The 22224-nt window shown below is 36.6% G+C and overlaps 1 protein-coding gene across 7 annotated transcripts in view; it reads left to right on the top strand.

Moving 5' to 3' along the window:
- The window catches only part of Plagl1 (PLAG1 like zinc finger 1), an 80580-nt gene that overhangs the window by 33748 nt on the left and 24608 nt on the right, over positions 1 to 22224 (top strand). For all 7 annotated transcript variants that reach the window (XM_046450752.2, XM_046450797.1, XM_046450781.1 and 4 more), the window contains one exon: positions 13002 to 13041. The gene's annotated coding sequence lies outside the window, so the exon portion shown is untranslated. The remainder of the gene's footprint in view (positions 1 to 13001; positions 13042 to 22224) is intronic.

The following is a 22224-nucleotide window of genomic DNA, read 5'->3' as shown; positions in this document are numbered from 1 at the left end:
TATATAAAACCTCACTGGAACATAGCCATGCCTGTTCAGCAGAGTTCAATCATTATTTTTTATTTCCTATCTGGCCATTTTCAGAAAAAGTTTGCTTACCATCTTCTATAGTAGCATATTATATGGCTAAACTAACAATTTATCCATACTCTTATTAGCGAGCATTTGAGTTTTTTCAATGTTGGGTCATTATTAATTGCTACAAATGTTCTTAAAATTTCCATTGGTGAACATATATTGGGTATAGGTTGAGTATCCCTAGTCTGAGAACCCAAAATCTTTCTGAAATATCCAAATGCCAAACTTTTTGAGCAAACTTTTATGATGCCACAAGTGGAAAATTCCAGATCTGACCTCATGTGATGGGTTCTGGCCAAAATGGAGGTATACTAAAAATATTGTATAAATAATCTTCAAGCTGTGTAAATAAAGTACATATGAAACATAAATGAATTTCACATTTAGAGTTGAGTCCCATCCTCAATGTATCTCATTATGTATATGCAAATATTTCAAAATAAAAAAAAAAACCCAAACACTTCATGTACCAAGCATTTTGAGTAAGGGATAGATACACTTAACTTGTATACATCAAGGAACTGAATTTATGGTCTTTAAGGTAGGTTGGTTGTATTTCCATGAACATTAATAATGTTGAAAATTTTTAACTTTATTGGTTATTTGGGGTTTTTTGTGACATACTTGTTCAAATATGTTGCCAATTTTTAAACTGGGGTAGTTTTTTTGTTAATGAGTTTTAGTTCCTAGAATATTCTGGATAGGAATCCTTTGCCAAGTACATGTTTGCAATGTGTTTTCTACCCTGAAGTTTACCCATTTAGTCAGTCTCTCTCTCCTCTTCCCTCTCTCTCTCTTCCTCCCTCCCTTCCTCTACCCCCACACACTGCCCCACCTTTTTTTTTTTTTTTTTTGGCACTAGGGATTGAACCTGGACTCTTAACCACTGAGCCACACCCCTAGTCCTTTTTATTTATTTATTTTTAAATTTTGAGATGGAATCTCACTAAGTTGCTCAGGGCCTCAATAAGTTGCTGAGGTTGGCTTTGAACTTGTGATCCTCCTGCCTTAGCCTCCCTAGCCTCTGGAATTATAGGTGTGTGCTATTGCATGGGGACTCTCCCATGTTTGGCAAGCATTCTACCACTGAGTTTCACTCCCCAGCTTGTTTAATCTCTTAATGGTGTCTTTTAAAGTTTTTTCTTTTAAATATTTTTTAGTCATAGATGGACCCAGTACCTTTATTTATTTATCTTTATGAGGTACTGAGGATCAAACCCAGTGCCTCATACTTGCTAGGCAAGTGCTTTACCACTGAGCCACAACCCCAATCCCTCTTTTTAAGTTATTTATTTATTTATTTTTGTACTAGGGATTGAACCCAGGGGCGCTTAACAATTGAGCCACATCCCCAGCCCTGTTTTATATTTTATTTTTTGCGGGCAATACTGAGGATTGAATTCAGGGGCACTTGATCACTGAGCTATAGCCCCAGCCCTATTTTGTATTTTATTTAGAGATAGGGTCTTACTGAGTTGCTTAGCAACTCACTTTTTGCTGAGGCTAGCTTTGAACTCATGATCCTCCTGTCTCAGCCTCCTGAGCCACTGGGATTACAGGTGTGCACCACTTTGCCCAGCTTAATGGTGTCTTTTGATGAGCAGAATTATTTCTGTGAAATCTAGTTATCAGGGATGTTTTAGGGGTGAGTAAAGGATTAGATTTTGTTTTCCATATCCTGCTCACAAAATTTTCTCCCACCCTCATCATCCTCCTACCAGGGTCTCAAAAACCCTAAAAACTTCTGCCTACACTTTCCTTTCTTCCAGACACTGTAGTCTATGATGATTGCCAGTTGATTTTTATGTATATAAGGTGAGGTCAAAATTTATTTTCCAGGGGCTGGGGTTTTTGCTCAGTGATAGAGTGCTTGCCTAGCATCACATAAAAATAAATAAATAAAAGTAAATAAAGGTTAAATTCTTTAAAAAAACAAAAAAGATTTTCCATGTGGACAAACAACTGCTTTACACATTTATTGAAAAAAATTTACATTGAATTGCAGTGAGGCCTCTTGAAAAATGAAGGATTGTATAGTTGTGTCTTTTTCTGGATCTGCTCCACTTGGACTGTTTATCAATTCTTGCATTACTACCAAACTTTCTTAATGTAGTTTATAGTAAATTTGGTTTTTTTCTTTCTTGCTGGAGTTTGAACCCAGGGCCATGCACATGCTAGACAAGTACTCTACCTTTGGGTTAGATTCTATAGTAAGTCTTGACTTGGTAATGTAACTTCTCTAGAATTTTTTTAACAATTATTTTGGCTATTTAAATATTTTACATTTCCATAGAAATTTTAGCAAGAAATTATCAATGTCTATTTAGAAAAAATGTGTGCCAGATTTTAATTATGATTGCACTGCTTTTACAGAACAGTTTTTGGGAAATGAACATTTTGATGTTATTGATTCCTACTATTTATGTACATGGTATATCCTTCCATTGGATAAGTTCTTCAGTGACTCTCAGCATACTTTTTGTGTTTTTCAGTATAGGGGAATTATATATTGTTAAATTTGTTGCAAGGCATTTGATATTTTTTGATTCTATTGTGTTTGGATTTTCTTTGTGCTTTTTCTTTTGGTACCGGGTATTGAACTCAGGGGTACTTGACCACTAAGCCACACCCCCAGCCCTATTTTGTATTTGATTTAGAGACAGGGTCTCACTGAGTTGCTTAGCACCTAACCATGGCTGAGGCTAGCTTTGAACTCACAATTCTCCTCTCTCACCTTCCCAAGCAGCTGGGATTACAGGTGTGTGCCACTTTGCCCAGACCTATGTTTTGATTTTTGTTTTCCAGTTTTATTTTCCAACTATCTTCTTATGTACAGAAATAATTAATTTTGTGTATTGATCTTGTATTTTTTGACCTTGCTAAATTCACTCATAGTCCAGGTAGCATGTAGATTTGAGAGGAGATTTCTTTAATGCACAATCACATCATTTGCAAAAAAAGACAAATTTTAAAAGGTTTAAATTTGCCTTTCCAATATCTATTTTCTTTTTCTTGCTTTATTGCATTGGCTGGGAACTCCTGAACAATATGTTTATTTTCCTTTGCAGTATTGGGGATTGAACTCAGGAACTCTCTCCCACATCCCCAGTTACATCTCCAGCCTGTTGTTGTTGTTATTATTTTATTAGAAACAAGTTCTTGCTAAATTTCCCAGGCAAGCCTGGAACTTTTGATCCTTTTGCCTCAACCTCCTGAGTAGTTTCAATTACAGGTGTGCAACACTATGCTTGACCCCAGAATAATTTTTAACATAAGTTTTAAAATGAACATCCTGTGTTTTCTTTATCTTAAATGAGGAGTATCTCAGCATTTCACTATTAAGGATGTTTATGTTTTTTGTGGATGTCCTTTCAAATATTGAGGAAACTGCTTTGTTTTTGTTAATGTATATTTAATTTTTAGAAGTGTTTTATTGGAGGAAATTTCAATTTACAAAACCTTACAAAGATAGTCCAGAGTATTCCTTTATACTCTTTACCCAGAGTCCTCTGTTACCATTTTATATAGCTATCATACATTTACCAAAATTAAGATATTTAACATTGGCACAATACTTTAAGGACTTTATTTGGGTTTTCCATAAATGCCTTTTTCCTATTCCAGTATTCATCTTACATATCACATTGCATTGAGTTGTCATATCTCCCTGGTTTAATCTGATAATTTACTCAGTCTTTCATGACCTGGCCACTTTTGACGATTACTGGTTTTGAATGCTATAGAATATCCCTTAGTTTGGGTTTTTCTGGTGTTTTCTCACATTTAGACAATGGTTATGGATAGGTGGGGAGGAGGAGTAGAAAATCAGGTGTTGTACCCTTCTCTTACTTGGGCGTAAATAGTATTCATAGCAACTAGTGATGTTATCCTGATTACAAAGTTCAGGTGGTGTCTTCCAGGTTTCATGTTGTCATGTGACATTTTCACTCTTTCCATATTCTATTTGTTGAGGTCCATAGACAAAGGAAGAGATAGTCAAATAATTTGTGGATATGTTTTAAAATCACCGTAGTAATTTTTTTCTTTTGTGGCATTGGGGATCAAACCTAGGGTACATGCTAGGCAAGTGCTCCATTACTGAGCTACCTTCTCAGAACTCCCCCTCTTTAAGATTTTATTTGAGACAGGGTCTTGCCACAAATTCCTGAGACTGGCCTTAAATTTGCAAGTTCTTCTGCCTCAACCTGCCAAGTAGTTGGGATTTCAGGTATGCACCACCATGCCTAGCTTAGTAATTTATATTTTGATGAAAATATTTTGAGGCTATACAAATATCCTGTTTCTCAAAGTTTTGCCCACTAATTTTAGAGTCATGGATTTCACCTGCAGTAAGGATTATGATATGCTAATGGTGTTTTCCATTTTCTTCATTCTTTGTGCATTTATTAGTTGGAATTCTTCTTGAAGAAGGATTTCTACTTTTCCCACATTTATTTATTCAACCATTTATGTATATCAGTATGTATTATGGTATACATTTTAGAATTTGAGTCATAATATAATAATATCATTATCTTGCTTAAATTGTTCCAACTTTGGTGTTGGGACTTTTTCAGATTGGTTCCTTCATCATTTTGTCTCTCTCTCTCTCTCTCTCTCTCTCTCTCTCTCTCTCTCTCTCTCTTGCATTAGGCAATTACTTAGCTTCTCTATATCTATTTTCTCATATGTAAAATATAGGTAACAAATGTCTACCATATGAGGTTGAAAGGGTTAAATGAGTTAATATACAGAAAGGGCTAAGAAAGGTACCTGGCTTCCAGGGAACACTCATTTTTTTTTTCTTGATTTCCTAGCATTTTGATTATTTTAATAATGAAGTCATCTTACATTCTTAAGAAACTTTACACACATTTATATGATTAACTTAATTTACTACTTTAATTTTTTCATGTAATATCCATGAATCATAAAGCAACTGTTCTTTTGCTACAGCAAAGAACATAACAAATGACAGATTCCTAAAGCAACATTACACAAGAGCTTAGCAACTAGGGTGGCAACATTCCCAACCTTGTGGAGCGATTTGTATCTGAGTCGTTTGATAAGCTAGAGATAGAGATAGCTTTTGCATGAGCAAATTCAGCACTTGGCATTTCATGTGGAAAGTGGCCACTCAAGAGAAAGGAAAAGTGATTTTACCTTTTTAAAAATATTTCGCATTGTATTATTAATACATCATATTCATTGTGTGTAGAGGTTTCAGTATTTAGAATGTTCAGAAAGATTCACTCACTAACAAACATATTAAGTACTTTCTGTTTGTTAGTGTTTTGATGGTCTGGGTTACATCTTTACTCTGGAGAACTTTTATGTTTTTGCAGTACTGGAGATTGAGGCTAGGGATACTCTATTACCGAACAAAATCTCCCGTTCTTTATTTTTTTTTAAAGATAAGTTCTCCCTAAGTAACCAAGGCTGGCCTCAAAGTCACAATACTCCCTCTTCAGCCTCCCAAGTAGCTAGGATTAGAGGTGTGTACCACCATGCCCTGCTCACTCTTGAGAATTTATGGGCCATTGAATATTGAAGGCAGCCTATTTGTATCCCTCAGGGAAATTCATGTCCACTTTTTTAAAAAAGTTGGTAAAATTAAACTTTTAATATCTTTCCTGTTTTCTTTCACTTCTCCCCCTGTTAAGAGTTTCCTTCCTATCATGTATAATGACCACTGGGATTCATTCTCTGAAAGGAATCCTTCAATGGATTCCAATTCTTTGGAGGAAAATCCTTGACTTCTTGGCCAGACCATGTGGTCCCACTTTATTCCCAACTTGCTGTCCTGGATTAGAAGAAGTCTTTCACTCCTCAGAACTAGTCCAGTGGTCACATGGTCTTAAATGCTCCTCCCTGAAGGGTCACTGCTGTCTCTGTGGCTGTATTTTTGATCCTGCCATTTTCTTTACCTTAAATACATTAACTAATTTTCAACTCAAAATTTCCAGGCTCATGCTTGGAAGATACTCTATGATCCTAGCAAGATTACAACTCTGTAATTTGCAACCTGTAGCCCTTGTGAAGTTTTAACTTTCATTGCCAGTTTTTTTTGTTTTTTTTTTTAATCTAAATGTCATTTCCAGATGGGCAGGTTCTTGGAGATTAGGGTTCAAGTGCCTAGCATGATGCTTTGCATGCAAAGAATTATTGCTCAATAGCTACCACCATTAAGTACCTACTATAATTGTGCTACAATTTTGCAAAGTAAGTAGTATTATCTGGTTTAAATTGTGAAGAAACTCACTATCAAAGAGATTAAGAAACTTGCCCAACATCATATAGTCACTAAGTGGAAAAACTGGTTTGTCTAATTCAAAAGTTCTTATTCCTCTATGACATATGGCCTTGGTGCTAAAAATAGTTAAATAAATGAAGTTACTTAATAAAAGTCTTTATGGTACAACACGCACCAAAATTGTTTTGCTTTTATTGCCAATGTGCTACTTAGAGTTTTGCTTTGATAACCACAGTAGTTGTGTGAACTTACCAGTGGGCTTCCTTTCGATTTTCCTTCTAAGTTCTTAGCAATATTAATGTATATAGTTTAAATATTCTAATTTTAGCTTACTTGAGAGTCAAACAGAAACTTAACCATACTTTTCTTTGTGTTTAAGTAGAAAATTTTGTTTTTGCCTACAAACCTTTACTAGATAACAGGTAAAATAAAAATAGTCTGCTTCTCTTTGTTAAGTACTTTTTCAATTGAGATATAAAATACTTGGAGGAAAAAGCATATAAGGTCTGCCTGTCATAAGTGTGCAAACTTGAATTTTTACATATATGTACACTTGTGTGACCTCAACCCAGATCCATATTACATCCATCCCATAAGAGAATATTCCATCCACCTCCCAGCTAGTATATTGAGCATCTCTAATCCAAAAATTTGAAATGCTCAGCAAAATCTAAAATATTTTGAGCATCAATATGACACCACACATGGAAAGTTCCATCCTGACCTGATGTAAGGGGTTGCAGTTAAAACATAGGTACACTGAAAATATTGTGTGAAATTGTGTTCAGGTTGTATGTGCAAGGTATAGATGAAACAAATGAATTTAAAGTTTACACTTGGTCTCATTCCCAAGATAATCTCCTTACATATTTATATATGCAAACATTAAAAAAAACAAGAAAAAGAAAACCCCAAACACTTTTGGTCCCAAGCATTTTGAATAAGGGATATTCAACCTATACAAATTTTCTAAATTGTGCTCCTCTTATTGCTGTTTTTCTGCATTTTTGCTTTAGTGTCTCCCAGCAAATCTTTTTTGCTGTTGTGAATTTTTTTTTGAGTCAGTGCTGATAACCTGATATTTGTGACATTTTTCTGAAGAGTGACATGCTGATTCTTAGTCACCAAAGTGTCATCCAGGCGTAGGTGGGCTGAGTCAGAGTGCTTTAACATCATTACTGGGTTTGGATGACTGTCCTTTGATTTGATGGAGTGCTACTTCAGGCTTTTTTAGGTCTTTGGTTTTAAAAAATTTAAAAAAAATGTGTGTGTATGTATATATGTGTGTGTAGGTATAATATATATATATATATATATATACCTACACACATATATATACATACACACACATACATACATACACATACACATATACACACATATACATATGATGATCACAATATTTTTTTAAAAAAACTGCTTCACTAAGGTCTGATTGACAAAGAGCTGTAGGTGTTTCATGTGTACAACTTGCTGTTTGAAGGTAAGGATAACCTGGACACTAGCAGATGGTGGTACTTTTATCATTTGATCACAAGGTACGGATAGACAGCAATTCTCAGTTGTATTCCCTTCCGTCTCAATTATTTAAAGCTGTATAATTGCAAGTCTTATTTTGTTAATATCCGTAACTGTATCTGGTGAGAAAGAAGACTTCCTGGAAAATAGGGAATGTCCTTAATTATAACACAATAAATTAAATAATTGTCAAATGTGAAGTTAGAATAACTTGTGGGAACAAGTGACTGAGTTCATGAGGATTGGCTGTTAGATTTGGCCCTTAAAAATAATCTCTTTAGATCATTTAGCTGTGCAATTAAACTCTGCATTATAATAAATTTGTAAAAAATTTTCAAAGGCATTTAAAATTTTTGTTTAGCATTAACATATTTATTTCAGATCAGTTTTATTGAAAGAGTTGTATCTGGAAAAAAAATGGAGGGCCCTTCTTGTAATTGCACACTGTTAATATACAAACTGTGCTCACTTTGATAAGACTTTATGATTTTACCCTGAGAGTTAAAATGGGAACTTGGGATTATTTTTTTTTTAATTTTGTTTGACACTGTTACTTCATAACAGTGATTATTTGAATCTTAAATCCTTTGTTAGGAGTTCAGCCCTCAATTCTTACAGCATTTCTAGACAATATGGTGGATGTCTTAGTCAACTAGGGCTGCCATAACAGAGCACCACAGACAGGGTGGCTTAAACAACAGATATTTTCTCATAGTTCCATAGGTTCAAGATCCAAGATCAAGGTGCCAGCAAACTCATTTTTTGGTGAAGGTGCTCTTTTACAGATAGCATCTTCCTTGTGTCCATATGGCCTTTCCTCTGTGTGTGTGTGAAGAGAGCTCAATCCTTTGGCTTTTCCTATGAGGCACTCATCTTTTGGATTAGGGCCCCACCCTATGACCTCATCTAATTCTACTTACATCTTAAGGGCCCTACCTCCAAAGACAGTCACATTGGGGTTAGGGCTTCTACCTAAGAATTAGTGGGAACAATTTGTAATAGTGGTTTTTCTAGAAATGCAGCAATAAAATGTCAAAATTAATTATAAGCTGCTTTAGTGTTCATTATACTGTCTCTCATTCATAACCACACATTTTGTTAAGAATATTAGTCAGATTTATAATGTCATTAGTTTAGCTCCTGCTTATGATTGTGAGAGTCTGCATGAAGTAGAGCTCTCTTGTTAAATTTGCCTGCACTTCTGTGAAGTGTGATGTCATTGTCATATGCTTTAGAGATAAGGCCTTGTCACAGTCAGAGATGTTTAAAACTGCAGTCTAGAGAACTGCTTTTCAAAAGCTGAGGAAAGATGTTCTTGTTCACAGAGGACATGGTGTAAAACATATGGTCATGTCAATGGCTGTGAGGTGTTAAAATCTATGATGTATAGGAAAAATATTTTTTTTAGACATGCCTCTGGAATTATTAAAATAATACAGATTCAAACCTAGTCTTTGTGATATTATAGATATAGATTTCACAAAGACACTTCAGGGAGACACTGATCCATATGGTTTTGAAATTGGGACCTCCTTGGGAAGCAAAATATTTCTTGGTTATCCAACCTGGAGTCTATGTACCTTTTGCCCTCAGTTTAAAAAAAAAATTTTTTTCCACATTTGATGTAGGGGTTAGGAAAACCAGAGCTATTCTGCTTCTTTCCTGTATATTGAAAGTTGGGGACCAAAGGAACATTTTAAAACTTCAACTGAGTCCACTTTTGTCTTTGATGCCAGAATATTCCTTAGAATTTAGAAGATTTCTTATCCATTTGTTTCCAGTCAATTAGATGTGCTAATAAACATACCCCTAACCTTAATTTAATAACAAGATGATTTAATTTAATAACTGTAATATTTGGGGGGGCTTAAGTACTTTAGAGTCTTCTCTTGGCTGTTAGCCTGGGGTTCAGGAGGTTTTGCAGACTGAGGTATGTCAACAATGTCTGCCCTGTCTTCATGTCAGTGTAAGGGCATTGCAATGTGGTGTCCCCCCAAGTAATAGGTCAGAATTCTAATCTTGATGGTGTTTTGAAGTGGGCCCTTTGGGAAGAATTAAGTCATGAGGATGGAGCCCTCATACATGAGATTAGTGCCTTTATAAGACCAGACCAAGAACTAGCTTGTACTTTTTCTGGTATGAGGATACATGAGAGTCATCTGCAACCAAACTCTGACCATGTTGATACTACACTCAGACTTCCAGCCTTCAGAACTGAGATGGTTTTTTAGTCACTCAGTCTGTGGTGCTTTTTATTGCAGCATGAATTGACTACAAGTCCAGCATAGTCAGTCCCTTTCTTATATCCGCGGATTTGAAACACTTGAGGGGTATTGTCTTCCTGGCATGTAGGCAAAATTCAAAGGAAGTGCCCACAGGAGCCCCTGTTGCTGGGTCCCACTTTTCAGTGGACTTCCCAGTTCCTTTCTTATGTCAGGTTCCATGTTCCTGGAAACCAGAGCCTCTGTGAAGCACAGCCAGCCTGCCATGGTCTTGCGCTCATTGCTACCAAAGATATTTGTCTGGTATTCGTGCATGGCTATTCTTGGTAGACTGAGTTGTACAGATGCAGTCTTCACCCTCTAAGAATATAACAATTTAAGAAACACAGTGACATAAAAATGTTATAGTGAAGGTGACATACAAATAAAAAACATGAAAAAGTTGATTTTGTGGAATGTTCTAAAATGAAGAACACTGAAGAGCCACTTAAGTATTGTGCCCAGTTTGTATATCATTGGGTGACTGTTTATCAATAGAAGAAGAGGGACATAGAATTTAGGCATAAAGACTGCTGCTTACGAAGATGCACTGGGGAGCTTCACTGGGAACAGAGAAGGGGGCTCTCAGTTTTTATATTGTATATACATAGAAAGTTTTAGTCTAAACAAAGAGTGTACTTTTAGGAAGAGTTGAGAAACAAGATGTGATGAGTTGAAAGGGAATACTGTAAATATGTCACCTTGGAAGACTTGGAACTATTCTGATTTTTCTTAGAACCTCAAAATCTATTTTGTCCCAAGATTTAGTGATGGAGCTTTTGTAAAAAGTTGAGTTTTCCATCTCCTTACATCTATCCAAAAAAGACCATAGCATTCTTGAAATAATGGGGCTTAAAAAAATCTTGGCTCTAGGAAGCATTGAATGGGGAGCTGTCTCCAGTGTCCCCTAGGTCCATCATTCTGACCCAGCCTGGATGTCTGACCTCTCGGTGAGGAAGGAGGAACAGGTGTTATATGGGGTATTGCCTGAAAAGACAGAGACTCTGAAACTTCTTCACCTCTGTCTTTTACTTTGTACCTTTAAAAGAATAAACTGGGAGAGATTATAAAGTTTATTTGAAATAAGTTAACTAGTAGTGCTTTCTAAATTGCATAAAGTATAAACATTTTTAAGTTTTTGATACATTTAAATGTTAATGAGGTAATGTGTTCAAGTTAGTTAGGAATGACAGTGTGTGGCTTTCTGCAGAGGAGGAACCTCAGAGCCCTGTTCCCTGGTTCCTATGTATAACTTGGTTATATTCGCACCAAGCTATGTTGACAATGCATTCTCTCCCTGGCTGCCTCCTAACCTTGGATCATCCAGGAGAGGTCTGTGAAATTAGACTGTAAAGAAAGCCTAGCCGGAGTATTTAGGGCAGCATATCAATGTCTTATTGAATAGGCGCCTTTTAAGCATTGTTGAATCATTGGAGAGACGGCTGCAGCTCTTCATAAATGTGTTATGTGGTTTTGCAGGAGAAAATATCTGCTAATCTGCAGTAATAATGCTATATCATTAAGCTAATAAGCCTACAGAAAAGTTTGTAACAATAGGCATCTACTAAATTGTTATTATGTGGACATTACCTTTGAGTGTTTAGATGTCTCTTTTTGGCTAAGGAGTCTAATTTTGATGCTTTTATCTGTGATTGAAAATTTCAGTTATACCATTATTACTGTTGCCCAATTGAATAATTTTTTTCAAGAGTAATCATGGCTGTGCGTAAATCACCGCCTGACAGTCAGCAACATATGTCAGAGACTCGCAATTTGGGGCTGGTGAGCTGTTTGTTGCTGTGATACGGTTCTTCCTGCGTGCCCCAGGCTTTGTTTGTGCCAATTTTCTATCATTTAGTATTTGAATAAAGAACTGTTTCCATTTTGCTCATCGTTGTTTTGAGCATTTTCCTTATTCAGTTCCTATATTTTAAAGTCTGCCAACAATCAGGTGATTTGTGGTCACAACAGAAGGTGACATAAAATATCTTAATGTCTTTACCATTGGTTTCTTTGGGGGACACAATAGACTGGATGCTAAAAATCTGGTTCCAGATACTGATATCTGCTACTTGCTAGTTGTGAGACCTTTAGTAACTTGAACCTCTTGGGGTCTTGGTTTCCTCCTGGGCCAAATAGGGGTGATAATGGTGTGCACATAAGAGGGTTGTAGGGATTAAATGAAATAACATATATAAAATACCTACATTGTCCCATAGGAAGCACTCAAAGGTGTCTTGTGAGAGAAATGTTGAAAAGCATGGAATGTGAATTCAGACACACTTCTTTTTTACCTTCCACTTTTGGACTTCTGAAATGAATGGTCTTATGTGGTGGCAATGCTGAGAAGAAATTTTTCTGTAAACCTTGTTCCTTCATCTCATGCTTATTCTTTAGCACAGAATAGAATTCTTTATTTGTGATTTGACACCTGACTTGTTAGTTGTATCTGACAAACAATGACTAAAATATTCTTTTAATAAGTGGATGTTATTTTAATAAAAATGTATAAGGGTTGGAGCAAAAGGGTTATGGTGGAGGAGGTGGGTGTGTCCCTAAGAGAGCAGTATGAGGGACCCTTTGATAGAACTGTTTGGTATCTTGACTGTGGAGGTGAAGAGTTGCCCCTATGCTTGAAATGACACTGTGTAGAACAAGATATGCACAGAGATACAATTAAACTGGGGAAATCTCAAAAGACTTGTGAATTGTGTTAACATAACTGTGCTGGTTATGGTATTGTACTAGTTTTGTGAAATGTTGCTGCTGGGAAAAATGGTAAAGGCTGTCTTAAAACTGCATATGAATCTACAACAATCTCGAAATTACAATTAACAAGCGCATGTGCAGCTCTTATATAAAGTTAACGAATGCTTTTTGTTTATTTTCAGATTGCTTCTGCCTGATTCATACACAGTGCCATTGGCTTTTGTAAGTTGACATTTCAATTTTTTTTTAATCCTTCTTCCCAAAACTTTGTCTTCTCTAATCACACAAGAACACATTTCTAGAGGTCCTGGAACAAAATATGGGGAGAAAAATTTTAAATTAGGTTCTTATGTTATTATTTTAAGATTTATTTTACCTTCTTTAGATGGCTAGTAGGTAACAGATGCTTTGGGGAAGTTTGACCTATCCATTGTGGGCTAGGAGCATCTGTTTCTTGGAGGGATGTCCCTCCAGGGTCATGGTAGGTGGGAACAAAGGGCTGCCTGAGCAGCTAAGGTTGTATGTATGTCGAAAGTTTCTATCCTAAATCATCTTTGTGACATCTTTGATTTTTTGATGAAGAATTGAAATATGCTAAACCAATTTTAATGACATACGGCTTTGTTTTTCATCTTAGCAAGAGGTGAGTATCATTATAAAGTAACATAATGAGGACTTGCATTATGGTAATTCCTAAATCAATATTTTGTACATTGTTCTAGCATGTTCTATTGCACCTATTTTGAGGCCATCAGAAAGACATATACCTCTAATACAGTTTTCCTCAGAGTAGCTGCCTCGACATGGTCATTTCCTGGGGTATTAATTGGTATATGGAAAAAGATACTGTGATCATATAAGTTGGGGAAAAACTGAGATAAAGTTAGACTAGGTTATTTCTAGCAACTGATTTCCTGAAAAGGGCTTTGATTTGTGGTATTCCTCAAACATGTGTCACTGTGCAACCTCTGAGTCACCAGTTATAGCCAGGTGACCGCTTCTTCCCCCGCACTTTGGTTACCTCACTGGTACAAGCCTTCGTCATCTGTTTGATTGCCATTGATCCTACCTGGTCTCCATGCTTTTACACTTTCTCCTTTATGACACATTCTCTAAACAGCAGCCAGATAAATTATTTAACTGTAAGTCTGAGGTGACTTTTCTGCTCCAATGTCTCTAGTACCTCTGTATGTCACTTACAGAGGCCAGTCAGCTCTTACCGTGATAAGGGGCCCCGTTACCTTGGGCCTAATTTTCTTTCTGGCCTAATCTTTTACGAATCTCCTTCCCTGACTACTTCAGCTATACCAATTCTCTTGTTCTTGCATCAGGTTTTACATTTACTGTTCCCCCAAAATAGCCACGTGATTGGCTTCCTTCCTTTAGATGTTCCCTAAATTTTTAGATGATCCCTAAATTGTCATCTTTTTACTGAGGCTGCCCTGACCAACCTATTTCAAGTCGACACCGTTTTCCTCAACGTATCCTCCAAGGCTTTCCTGTGCCTTCATTACTTTACTTTCCTAATCACCATCTGACAGTGCCAGGGGAAAAGTTGCTCAGTGGATACTGTTTGAATGACCATTTCATCTGATTTTATTGAAACGTTATCTTTGACCCCCAAAATTGAGATAGTTTAAACTGTCTGAAAATAAAAACAGTTTTTGAAAATATGTAGGATGCAACTAAAGCAGTGCTTACAGGAAAATTTATAGTATTGAATGAATATAATAGAAGAAAGCTCTAAAACCAATAATGTCGGTTTTGACTTTGGGAAATTTTTTAAAAAAAGAAAAACCTAAAACAAGCAGAAGAAAATAAATAATAAAAATTAGAGAAGTTAACAGAGTTGAAGTCAGGAAAAGAGTGGGGAAAAATCAGTAAAAGGAAAGGCTTTGAAAAGATCAATAAAATGATCAAGTTTTAACCAGGCAACCAATGAAAAGAATACACAAATTATTAGAAATTGAAGGTGGGTTATGTTACTGATGCCATGTGTATTTTAGGACTAATAAACGAATATGATAAACAACCCCAAGCCTCCAAATTTCATAAGTCAGATAAAATAGACCAATTCTTTGAAATACAAACAACCAAAACTCACTCAAGGAGGAGTAGGTAACCTGAATAGCTTTATATCTATTAAAGAAATTCAGATAATAGTAAAACAGTCTGCATGGAAGAAACCAGCAGACCCAGATGGTTGTACTTATGAATTATAAACAGTAACCCATAGGACAAAAAAAGAATCAACTAGCATTGAGATGAACTATCAAATACATACATACATACATTTATATATATATAAATACACATATATATTCCCGTGTGAGAGGCAAGGGATAAATGGAAAAATCTCTACCTTCAACCTGATTTTCCTATGACTCTAAAACTCCTCTGAAAGCTAGTCAATTAAAAAATCAAAGGGGAAATTAATATTATGAACTAAATGAAAAATTTATAAATAACTAAAGCAGTACTTAGAGGGAAATTTATAGTATATAGACCTATATTAGAAAAGAATGATCTCAATGACTCAATGTATGGGTTTGTCACATGTGTCTTCAGGTATATGTCTTACATTAGAAACCATGCTTGTTTCGTGCAGAATTAGGGATGGTTACCAAAAGACATCTCAGTTCTTTATAGGAAAGAAAAGATCATCAAGCTTCCTCAACTACAGGCTAACTTCCTTTAGTGAGACATGTTCCCTTGGACATTCTTAAAAGTTCTTTGCAACTATTTCTGAAATAAATGACAGTAAGGAAAAATATATTTCTTAGAATTAACAGTCTGTAATTAACATACATATTTAAGATACAGTATTGTTAAGTAGCTAGTGTAATGTAAGAATAAGCAGTAACTTTTAAAAATCACAGAACTAGTCTGGGGATATAGCTCAGTGATAGGGTGCTTGCCTAGCATGAATAGGGCCCTGGGTTTGAACCCTAGCACTACAAAAAAAAGAATCCCAAACCTATAGAATTAGGAGGCACTTAAGTGACTTAAGTGGTGTTTATTCAGACAACAGAGGCCTCAGCTCTCTGCCTCTTTAGTGGGAATGCCTTAGATGTATTTACAAAAGGGAAGAAAGGATCCATTTAAGTTTGCAAATGAACAAAAGCAGTGATGAAGAACTAAATCCCTGAATGATATATTCAGAATTCACAGAAAAATTTTAAGCTCAAGGATAATCAGGAATATACCAGAAGGACATCCCTATTAGCTAAACGGTTCAATAAATGTCACCTCCTCTCCAAAGACTTTTCTGGTTCTCTCAGACTCTCTGTCTCTGCCTGTGTTCCCATAGCAATCTGTACACCCTATACTATAACATCTACATGCCACTGTCCCCTGATAGGGCATTATAAAAAAATGAGACGTGGAGTGAAAAATGAGACTTGCTGTTGGCCACAGCAGTCTTTTCTTGTGCTGGAAAGTTTATCTGTTGTTTTAGTGATGAGGGGCTCAATCACAAGAAGATATGTATAAAGCACCATCCACATACAACAAATACTATTCCCCTCCATCATGTAGTAAGTCTGTGAATTTCTTCCTGTTATCAGTGCATTTCTACTTGAGATGATAAAATGGCAAAAAGTAAAGCTGAATTGTACAGAAACCACACTGCTGTTTTATAGCAAAGATTTGCCTTAAATAACTTTTAAAAAGGATACTTCAATTAGTGTTTCTATTTTGTAGTTTCTCTTTATAACAGTTTGATTTGGGCTCATTAGATGGCCCCTATTAAATCCTAGACTTGAGTGCTAAACTTTTAATGCTAGAGGGCATCATGCAATCTAGATGCTGAGAGTTAAATTTTATGTCTTTCTGAAAAGGAAGAATATTTTCTCAAATTTTACATGGATTTGATTTTCAGCATTGATGATAGTCACCATATGCTAACATGGTATAGGTGCTTTATACAGTTATCTAATACGGTCCTCTGTAAGCCCAGTGAGAAAAGGTGGTATTAGTCCTCTTTTATAGATGGAAAACTGGTCCACTGAAAATATTGTTAATTGCTTTATTTCTAAAATTAGTAAATGGTGACAGTTTTGGTTCTGGAGATTAAACCCAGGGGTGCTTGACCATTGAGCTACATCCCCACTCCTTTTTATTTTATTGTGAGGCAGGGTCTCACTGAGTTGCTTAGTGCCTCGCTAAGCTGAGGCTGTTGTTAGAAATTGCAATCCTCCTACCTCAGCCTCCTAAGTTGCTAGGTTACGGGTATCGCCAGGCCCTCAGCCTGTGACAGTACTATTTAAATGTCAATCCTGACTCCAGAGTTCCATGTTCTTGAACACTACCTCGCTGAATAAGAGTGGCATGAAACATTAGACTTAAAATTGACTAGATTACTTAAAGGAGTTATGGCAAGAAAAGTTTAGTGAATAGTCTATCCACAGTACACAGTAGCCAGGGTAAATGGAAAGGGCATGGGGTTTAAGGACAGAACACTTTGAGTTTTAACTCTGCTGGTTAGTTCTGTGACTTTGGCAAGTCCATTTGCCTCTCTTGAGCCTATTTTTTTCTCATTCAAAAATAGATTAATAAAACCATCTACCTCAGCTGGTTGTGGAGAAGATCAAATTGAAAATATTTCTAAGTGCTCTGTAAATGCTTCTGAAAGATATATAAATGAAGCGATGAGTATATTTGGTCATTTGCCACAGACTTTCTTTAAGTGATGAATTTTCTGAGTGCTTTTAGAAAATAATTTGATTTATGGGAACTTAGCGAGTTTCCAGAGAACCTCTTTTGAATCACAGAATGACCTATGATTATATAAAGAAGTTGTCTTTCTTCAATGAGACACACAATGCTTATTTCCCAGTACCTTGTTAAGGGAATTTTTGACAGATATTTGTCTCTATTTTGGAAGATAGGCTGAATGTGCCCCCCAAAGCCCAAAGTGGGTGGATAGCAGAGTTGGCTTTATAATTCCTAATTGGATGTTCAAACCGCCTTTGTCGCAAGCTACCTTTCTTGTCTGTTTTAGAATTGTGTATTTTCTGAGATCATTTATGTCCCAGCTTGGAAATAAGTGAAAGTTTTCTTTCTCCTTGAGACCTGTTGAGCCTCCTCTACAAAATGGCAGCCAGAGATGGATAATCACTGAATTGATGACTTGAAGGTCTCATGATCCCTCAGGTCAGTCCTGAGGCTTACGAATGGGTGTGTGGAAGGTTGTGTTCTTCCACAAGGAATGAGCTCTCCATACCTTTCATTCCAATATTGTTTATTTTCTTTTTGGGTTAGGAATTTTGAGACTTAATCCATCTATTACCATGTTTACTCAGGATGAGTGACAGAAATGGAATAGAGCATAAGGAAAGGAACACATTTTATTACAGGCTTTCCTGAAAGCAGTGTCAAAGAAGCCATTCGGAATTCAGGGGCAGCTTCAGGAACCTTTTAATTATATTTGTTCAGTGTAGGTAACCAGTCGAGATAATTTGTTTTCTTTCTGATTCTGTCTTGCTGACCTTCCTCACTCCCACAAACACACACAGCTCTTTATACACTGGCTCTCATTTAGGAGCTTAGGTTACACGGTTTAGGTGATTCTCTGGATCAATTTTTTTAAAAAAAGAAAAAAAAAAAAACTCATGGTTCCCTCTTGGTTCACATTTTGTTTTGCAAACAGAAATTATGCAAATTAACCTTTACCTTAAATTGAGTGGCCTTCACTGCAGATCACCCCTTAGAGAAACCTAGAAAGTATAGCTTTGGGTTCATCACACAGCAGTAAGCTACTGGTATACCCGGTCAGCTGCTGGTTATAACAGATTAGCTTTACCAAGATAGTGAACTGATATGAGCCTTGCCCACAGCCCTACTGTAACACTACTGTGACAGTTAGACTAGGAATAAAGATTCCAGATCCTTTGGGTCCTGCGACATGAAAAACATTGCAGATTGTTCAGCGAGACCGAGACCGAGACTGTCCCTTGTGAGGTTGCAGGGTGGAGGAAGAAAGGGAGAGTGAGAGGGAGAAGTTTATTTATGGAATGTCAGGGGGCCATTGAGGCTCAGCAGGCCCTAGAAGCAGAGGACTTCCCTCAGTGCTTGTTTTCTCCCTCTGACCTTGGATGAACTAGTGCACAGTATATTATGCCGGTTGATTGTGCTGGTTTGTCATGGTTAGCATTCTGGACTGTCACTGGAATGTAGGAAACGGATGAATTTGAATTGAACCATGCGGTGGTCCCCGGGCCCTCTTGGAGTCTCAAGGAGACCTGTCGCTGTTTGTCTGGGCTGGGCCTAATGAAAGCAATGGAGGGAGAGAGAGGTGGGCCTTTGATCTCTTTGTTGCAGCTGCTCCCTGGGAACTCACTGAAATCAATGCCCTGTTTTCCTGAAGGAATGAATGGCTCTGCCTAACTAGCTTTGTGAAGCCCTGGGGAATTCACTGCCTCTGTTTATTGACAGCTGAAAAGGAGCACATGGGGTGGAATAGACCTTCTTGTGAAAACCAGGCATAGGGAAAATTAGACCTCAATTTAACACAGAGGAATTTGGAAATTCACCCCAAAGGAGACGGGAGTTTCTCATGCTTACATTAGAATGACTCAAGTTTGGGGCTAGTGTGCAATGAACAATGAAGGTTTTGTCACAACTATGTTATAAGTAGGAATATGGTATGCATAATAAATGATGTTAAGTAGAAGTTGACTCTATACCCCCCTTCTTTTTTTTAAACCCAGACATAGAGAAAGACAAATATGAACCATGATATAATTGGGCGATGCTTTTATTTTTGCTTTAGGAAGAAAAATTTTTAAATGATACTTAAAATAAGCATTCATATTATATTCAAATCCTCTAAAATGAGTCTTTCATTTATGTTTCAAAACATCTTCAAACTTGGGATCTAAGTTCCCCTCATGCTGTGATTCATGCCACTCCGTATTGTGTGCATTTCATGGGAATATTGCTATGTGGCATTTATTTTTCAAAATTTATACTCTTGGGATATTGTAACTGAAAGTCTGTGTCAAACATAAATGAGATTGATAAATAGACCAGGAGAGCACCCAACATCATAAATCTTAAAATTAGCACCTTCCTTTTCAAAACTAGTAAAGAAAAAGTCTTGAATTCATCACAAGGAAAAATCACCATCCCTCACTTGCTTGATTTCCCAGGAAGAATTTATGGCTTCTTCCTTTGGCCCCAGCCCTTTGTGCACACCTCGGTTATAGCACTTAACACATCGCCCTGTAGCTCTTTGTTTAAATGTATTCTTTTAGCTGGAAGTAAAGCAGCTGTGCCGTATTCATTTTTATATCTCTGAGCCTAGCAAAGCTCTTGGCTGTAAGTGTAGCTGGATGTGTGGCGATTGACGGCTCCCTGAACATTCCTTTGAACACAGTTACTTATCCAGGCTTCAACTGTGAATACTAAATTTTAGGAAAACCTGATTAGTCTCTTGTCACTTGATCAGCACTATTGCTTTTTAAAAAATCTTTCCTTTATGGAGAATTATTAAAACAATTTTTTGGTGTGGCAAGTTTGTTGGGCAGTCCATCAACCTCTAGAAGAAGGCATTAAAAGTGAATGGCATTATCCTTTTCAGAACCAGGCTCTCTGCTCAGTTACTCTTTTCTAAAAATAAACCTCAACGTAATGCTTAAATACATTCATTTAGAAGATGAAATAGCTTGTAATGAAGAATTTTGTAGACTTTCACTTGACCAAATTTAGTGATTGAGATGGATAAAGCTTCCATGTTGTATGACTTAATTCTATGATGTAATGTTAATAATGCAAAATAAAACATCCTTTGGCAATTTCTTTAACCAGATTTACTACCACTGTGTGCTATGAATTCCTTATCAAAGGAAGCAAAGGCTGACTACTCTGATTTCATAGGACCCTAGGACAAACCCGATTTCTGAGCTATTCTCAGGTTACAATTTCTTTTTTAAGCCTGAGCTTAAGTGGGAAATAGTTCTCAGCATTCTTTAGGAAAATAATATCTTAAAATCATAATGGAAATGTTTAGAAGATGTCGGAGGGTGGGGGAGTAAGCACACAGGCTGGCTAGAACTTTGCCCCCTTGTCATTTTTTTTTAACCACCAAGATTATCTTTTCAAAGAAATGTGTTTGGATTTTTATTTTGATTAAAGGTAGAGATGAAATTTGAAATAGAGGTGTACAGATCTGTGCACTGTGATGGGAACTCTGTAGGGGAACAGATTCACGCAGTTGTAGGAAGAGGGTCGATTGAGCAGGTAGTCTCACTGCTGAGATCTGAGATTCCTTCCAAAACAGGAAAGTACCTTGGCGGTGAACATTGGTAGATTCTCACCTCCTTAAGCACTGACTTGTAGATAAGAAAGCATTAAGCATAGCACTTAGCTTTTATAACTGGCTGCTTAGTTCTCCCAGTTCTGGAAGTAATTTTGTGTGACAACATACCAAAGTAGAGTAGAGGGAGGAGAAGGAAATGAAGCCGCACTTTTCCATTTAATAATTTAGCTTTCATCATGAGGTGTGTCTTCTTCTGCATTGGTAGAGCTACATCCAGACCAAGGCAGCAACTGCCACTAAAAATTGTGTGCTTGCTCTGTTTGTAGAATCAGAACTTCAACTGTAGCATCCCCACAAAAGAGCCTTCTCCCCATCCCCCAATATCCAAGAATAATTTCAAGGAATTTAAGGGTCAATCCCTCAATATAGGTTTGGAGATCAACATATAATTGGTCTCTATGCTTATATGTGCATTATTCCACTTAAACAAATTTCCCAGTAGAAAGATGCCAGATTCTTTCCTCTTAGATGGCTTCCCATCTATCCATACTGACTTGCTCACGTAGCTGGCCATGGTGGCCTGTGATCCAGCTACTCAGGAGGCTGAGGCAGGAGGATTGCAAGATTGAAGCTAGCCTGAGCGACTTAACCAAGGCCTTGTCTCAAAAAGTGAAAAGGACTGTGAATGTAGCTCAGTGGTAGAGCACCCCTGGGTTTAACCCCCAGTATTGGTGGGGGGGGGGGCAGGATGTAGTCATTGACAATGAGACACCTTTCTTACCCATTAGGTTGGGTTAAAAGAAATGCTATTCTGAAATATAAAATTATTTAAAATTAGATTATATATAAGCTATATGGATGACCTGGATATTATTACCATAAAAACCTTCTGTAATAACTCAGTATCTAATTTTTGCAATTAATCATCAGTACTAATGAGGCTATTAAAACAGTATGTGTTTGGTTTAAATGTTTACTTTGCAGCTTTGCTTTATTGGCTTTTTTTAGTGTGCCATTTTTCACTAAGAAAAGACCTCAGCTAAATAAAAGAAAAACAACTTGGCTCGCATTCAAATTATTATACCTATAGCATTCATAGAATTCAGATTAGTAAGGTTTTTCTATTCGAAAACCAAAAACTAATA

Source organism: Marmota monax, unplaced genomic scaffold (genome assembly GCF_021218885.2).
Source record: "Marmota monax isolate L192 unplaced genomic scaffold, Marmota_monax_Labrador192_F-V1.1 WCK01_AAM20220418_F8-fsc00030, whole genome shotgun sequence".
NCBI lineage: Eukaryota > Metazoa > Chordata > Mammalia > Rodentia > Sciuridae > Marmota > Marmota monax.
Note: the sequence above shows the minus strand (reverse complement) of the source record. Positions and strands in the feature narration are given on the sequence as shown.